At 33.3% G+C, this 6,196-nt stretch overlaps 1 protein-coding gene across 1 annotated transcript in view; it reads right to left on the bottom strand.

Annotated features, from left to right (window-relative positions):
* LOC140137824 (uncharacterized) overlaps positions 1–6,196 on the bottom strand; it is a 56,579-nt gene that overhangs the window by 21,942 nt on the left and 28,441 nt on the right. The gene's annotated exons all lie outside the window — the stretch shown is intronic.

The raw sequence follows: 6,196 nt of genomic DNA, 5'->3' as shown, positions 1-6,196 counted from the left end.
AACCAGCCCTCACTGTGCAGAAAGACACACTGTAGTGAAACCACCCTGTCCACCAACAGGCATATGTACACCCCCCCCCCACACACACAGGTAATTAAAGTAGTATTTTGTGATCCTAGCATCCTCTTCTTATGACATTTTTCAGTAGATATCAACGACAAAAGCTTTTTCCCAAAATTTTTTATTTTGCATAACTGCGAGTTATGCATATGAAATGTGTATTACACTGAGCTACATAGCCCGACACATCATGACCCTACGTTGCTCCTTCCTCACAGTAAGGCACGGAGAAGGCCAGTGGAAATCGTAGTGACGGAGGTGTGAGTACCTTGGGCTATGAGCTACACTGCTCCATAGATTAATGCGTTGTAATTTCATTCTGGTGTACCAGAACGTAATTCAAATTTCACAGCCAGGTTTCCAGTGGTATAAGAATTAAACTTTTTTTGAGAAAAGTGGGGGGGTGATTTGACCTTTTAAGGTTTGTTGTGTGGCATTTAAACACATTACATAATCATGTTATTTTGGTCCACTCATTGGAACACACATTCCATGACACCCGTCCACATCCACACCCCACCCCACACACAGGAAATTGGGGTAATTTCTGTGCTAATTTAATTGATATACCCAGCATTCTAACATTGTGTTATTTAAGAATTGGTTTGCAAAAATATTTTACAATGGCATTTTGGCAATATTTTTAAAATGTTGTTGTTAGTGTTCTTACATATAAAACTTGTTTTTATGACATTTATATCCAATATTTAAAGCCATAATGTACGATTTCCATCCAATTTTGTTATTCTTTATTCAAAATGTTGAAATAATAATATCTGCCGGGAAGGGTTAAGCTGAAATAACAAGGTATTAAGTGAAAGAAATCCCACTGGTTATTTTTGGCCATTTTTAAATTGTTAAAACATGCAGTTCTATGGGAGGACATAAAGTCATAATAAAAAAATGTCAAATTTTGCTCTGTTGACATACAAAGACAACAAATTTGGGTGATTCCATTTAGGTGCAAGTTGGGACATGTGTATATATTACAAATTATAGTCCTCTACAATATGCAAAAAAATCAGGTTTGAAAAAAATTAACCAATTTCATATTAAGCTTTCATATTATAAGATCGTACATCTGGCTTTAAATGTTATAAAACTGTGCTTTGAATAAAACAAAAACATCAGATCATAACACGTTTATAACATTTTAAGAACATTTTAAAATTTGCTGGATAGTGCAGTATAGTTATAGTGAAAACAAAATTATTTTCTCAAAAGAATTGTCACATTTATCAGCTCTTCAATTTTGTATACTATTAAATTTCTAAAGCTTATAGCTATGGCTGTGATGGTGCATCTTGATCAGCTTTCAGTCCCAGCTTTCAGTGATATATGTATTCAAAATGTAATATTACGGGTAATAACGCCAACCTCAACAAGAATCAGTCTCTGCATGTCATGTCAACCTACCCAATATATTCTATTTCAAAACACCAATGAACATTATACTTGACTTACCAGGGATTTACCAATTGATGTGTTACTGCATGGGCTCCAAATAGTGTTGAAAATGTAAATCATATCCACTGTTTCTGTGACCATTTAAAGGTTAATTGTATGCACTATTATAACATAAAAATTCCTTTAAAAAAGGAATGGGCACCCAATGGGAGCTTTGATGTGATGTACTGAAATGTATAACCTGTTTGGATAAAATTGTCTTCTTTAAAACAATTGTAACATTAGCATAGTCAGCAAAGAAAGATTATGAAATTGTAAATTGTTCATAAGGAATGGAATTTGTTTGTAGTTGGATATTGGCGATGGTTTGTTGGGAATGTTCATACATGCAGAGCCACCGAGGGAGGGCCAGTACAAATGACCATGACGGGGACGTGCTGTAAACATGGATAGTATTTTCGGCTTTTTGGTGTATCAATGACCACTTTTTCTAGGCCAATTTTGATATATGGATGGGTCCTTTCTTTCTAATTTTTCTCAATTTTTTCATTTGCTATTATTAGGCAGCTGTGTACTCTCAGACATGCATGTAGTAAAAGTGCCATCACTTTGTAATTATTCACGCAAGACATATAAACGTTTACATTTCTATAAAGGCAAGACATCAATGAATCTTAACATAAATACAGATTTAGCGTAAAAATTAGTTATGAAGAAAACCACATTTGAATTTGTGGCAGTTTGTTTTTGGTACATTATAACAAAAAAACAATCTTTCCAAAATGTTTTGTTTGTTTGTTAATCTTGGGGCTCGATTCCAAAAACCGTTTTTTATTATTTTTTTATATTGGCCTTATTTTTTGAGATATTGACCATATAAGGCATCAAAATGAACTTTTCAAAATCCATAAATGCTTAGGCTTAAAAAAAAAAGTTGACTTGCCCTTATCGACCGACCCAAAAATCAGAAAAAAAACAGTCGTTTTTTTTTTTTTTAAGTGTCATGTTTTGGTTTAAAACAAAATATGTGTTTTATTTAAGTTTAAATGCAGATTGCATAAAATTGTCAATTACTCACAAATTCTGACTTGTTTTCTGCGTTTTAGTTAATTTCAGCAATTTCAATCGAGAAGAAGAGATTTTAAAATGACAGAATAAAGATTTAGAGTAGACTGGAATTGAGGTTGCTGCCTGGGCAATAGTTCATTTTGACATAATTCCTTAAAAAAAGGGGGCATAGCCAATTCAATGACTGCACTTTTTATCAATCAGGTGACAGGAATCTATATATGTGACACAATCTGGTCCATATGGGGGCCAAAGGAGGCATTTTTGAAAATTGACTCACTGTAATTATTACATTATACATAAAATAGGCTATCACTGAAAACACCAAAGGTCTAGCATACTTGGTTCTAAAGTTATGATGTTTTTTGATGTATATTTTCTTAGTGTATCTTATTGTTTTTGGGACGCCCTCTACGGAGGGTGCCCTGCATATAGGCATGATTTTGTGAAAAGCTTCTAATTTCACTCTTGCTAGATTTACTCCGCAATTGTTTTGCTAAAATGATGCCCATTGCTCAGAAATAAAACCATAATATGCTTGGATTTTATTTTATTGTTTTCACGGGATAAAATGTTGAGCGTATATTCTTTGTTTAAAATACAAAATTAATGGACTTATAAAAACACCTAATAAATCCAGACCTTTGACCTTTGTATGGCTTAACCAGTTTACCGCCTCTTAGAACCCGATAGACGGTGACCAACACTATGGACTACAATAGCCTAATCTCAATGGCATAGTCCAAAAACCTCAAATAAACATCATAGTGCAAAATTTGACCTAATTTGCAGAGTATGAGTTTTGTACCCAAAGTTTACCGTGTGTCCTAGAACCAGATAGACGGTGACATTTGACCATACACTAGGATCCACAACATGCTCATCTATCATGGGAACAGTTCTTAAACCCTAATACATTTGTACATTCATCCTTTGAAGATTAGGGTACACAAACTCTACCCTGCAACTTGAGGTCAAATTTTGCACTATGATTATGTAATTGAGGTTATTGGACTATGCCATTGGGATGAGACTCTTGTGGTCCATAGTGATAAGATCAATTAACGAGGCCTCAATGGCCTTTGTTTGCTATTACCATAAAATCTATATAGCAGTTATTGCCAAAGTTGCAATATGGTGGCACAATTGGGCGGCAAACTGTATGCAAACAACACGGCATACTAATTATACATGTTCTACATTGTTGTATTTTAAAACACTAAAGACCAAAATTGACGTAAATGCCATCGGAACTGCATATGTGTTTAGATGAGTTGTAATCACATTGATGCTACCCAGTAATGTTTGCTTAATTAGATGTTATCTTAATTAGAGCTCTAGTGGGCCAAAGGTTATTATTTGCATGGTATAATTGACTTGGAAAGTTTGTTTGCTGGAGAGTTATATAAGTCAGATTCAGGATGTAGGTATCATTATGCCTCAAATCACGAATTATTGTAAGATTAGTGCAGAGTAGGTTAGATATGAAAATGGAAAGTTACAACAAATGACTATACACCTGATTCGTGAACTGTGTCTTTTTGAAAGACTCTTCCTGTTTATCCTTCATCTCTATTTGATTTTCAGTGTATTAGCAAGTAGATGATGTATATATATCACAGACGTTATACATTTATAAAAACTTAACGTTTTCTATTGGTCAACATAGGCGTAGATCCCGGGTGGGGGATAACCCCCCCCCCCCATATTTTGCCAGGGGAGCTTACTTATTTGTGTCTTCTATACTATTCATCATATACCCCTGCATAACGAAATTCAACAATATTCAATATCCAAAGCAATATCCTCACTACAATAGATAGGTCCCAAAAACAGAAATCCCCCACCCCACATAATCGCAAATTGACACGTAAAGCTTCATTCCCATTTATTTCATCCAAAACGGTCCTGTCATACACCTTCCCCAATCAAACACATTTCTCTTGCATTTGATCATTTTCTACTCTTCCCTAGAAAAATCATTATAATACCAAATCTACACACCATGGAATTCACCATATCACGTCCAAGCACTATTCATCATATACCCCTGCATAACGAAATTCAACAATATTCAATATCCAAAGCAATATCCTCACTACAATAGGTCCCAAAACAGAAATCCCCACCCACATAATCGCAAATTGACACAAAAGCTTCATTCCCATTTATTTCATCCAAAACGGCCCTGTCATACACCTTCCCCAATCAAACACATTTCTCTTGCATTTGATCATCTTCTACTCTTCCCTAGAAAAATCATTATAATACCAAATCTACACACCATGGAATTCACCATATCACGTCCAAGCTCACATTGGGCGCCCCATTCCTTTTTTAAAGGAATTTTTATTAATTCCATATTTTTACCTTTATCTCAGTTTCAAATTTGCCGCCTTTGGCCCCCATGGGCCAGATCATGTCACATATGAGGTATATAAAACATTTTATCCTTTATTATAAGCCCACTTTTAAATGCTTTTTGATAACCTTTTCTAATGAAGTTTGTTTTATATAATAATGTCAGAATACAAGAATACAAAAAAATGAAAGTCACTCTTGGAAAGATTGTTTTATTACTTATGTTGTCAACTCTTAGTACATGTGATACATTTCAATACTTACACAATAAGTAAAGAGTTACAATGCAACAAAATACTAGAAATTTTAATATAAACTGGTGTATAAAATTGCACAAAGAAATAACAAATATGGCCTGCCAAGAAATTCTTACAAAAAACTGGCCTTGGCAAAGATGTAATGAAATTGGCCTTTGCAACAAACTTGTAAATTGTTTATTATAAAACAAGCCTTAGTATAGCTATTATTAGCCATAATGTATGATCTTTTAAAATCAATTTGAATAATTTTTTTTTCAAACCTGATTTTTTCACATGTCCCAACTTATACACCTAATAATTTGGAATTAGCTAAATTTGTTGTTCTTTTACAAGCTAGGACAATAGGGCAATTTTGAATTAAATTAAATTTAAATTAAATATGGGGGAATTAAATCCCCCTATAGAATGCCAATGTTAAGTAGCCAAGATAGTAAGTGGGGTTTCTTTCATTTTACCTCACTATTTTGGCTTAATATAATGACCAGAAAACCTTCCTGACATTTCATAATGTTTGGCATTGTTAATAATATTTCCATGTTTGGGAAATAATAACAAAATTAAAATTTGACCAAAATCATATATTATGGCTTTAAAACTGGCCTATGCAAAGTAAATGATAACTGGCCTATGCTAAGTAATTATAGCAAAAACTGGCTTATTGAAACTAATTATTGGTGTTTGCAAATGAATAAAAGAAACTGGCCTGGGTTATATATAAATGTTTGAAAGCATTTAGGATATTATGTATATGTAAATTATTACAGATGTTCAGGATTTAAACAAAATCCAAGATACCAGTTGCTTATTTATCTATTTTTATAATATGTTATGCAGATCCTTGTGGCAATTTATTTCAAATATAGATACATATAACATACAGCAAGTACTTTCAAAAGTAAAATACAAATGTATATGCAACATATAGATTCAAAATAACAATCATTTATAAACAACTACTTTAAATAGATATGGTGGAATATAATAAGATTCATGGCATAGCATATAAGTGAGCATTGAATTAGCTTGAAATTCCCCTGGAC

The sequence above is a fragment of the Amphiura filiformis genome, chromosome 17 (assembly GCF_039555335.1).
Source record: "Amphiura filiformis chromosome 17, Afil_fr2py, whole genome shotgun sequence".
Taxonomy (NCBI): Eukaryota; Metazoa; Echinodermata; class Ophiuroidea; order Amphilepidida; family Amphiuridae; genus Amphiura; species Amphiura filiformis.
The sequence above is the reverse complement of the archived record's forward strand: the minus strand, read 5'-3'. Positions and strand labels throughout refer to the sequence as shown.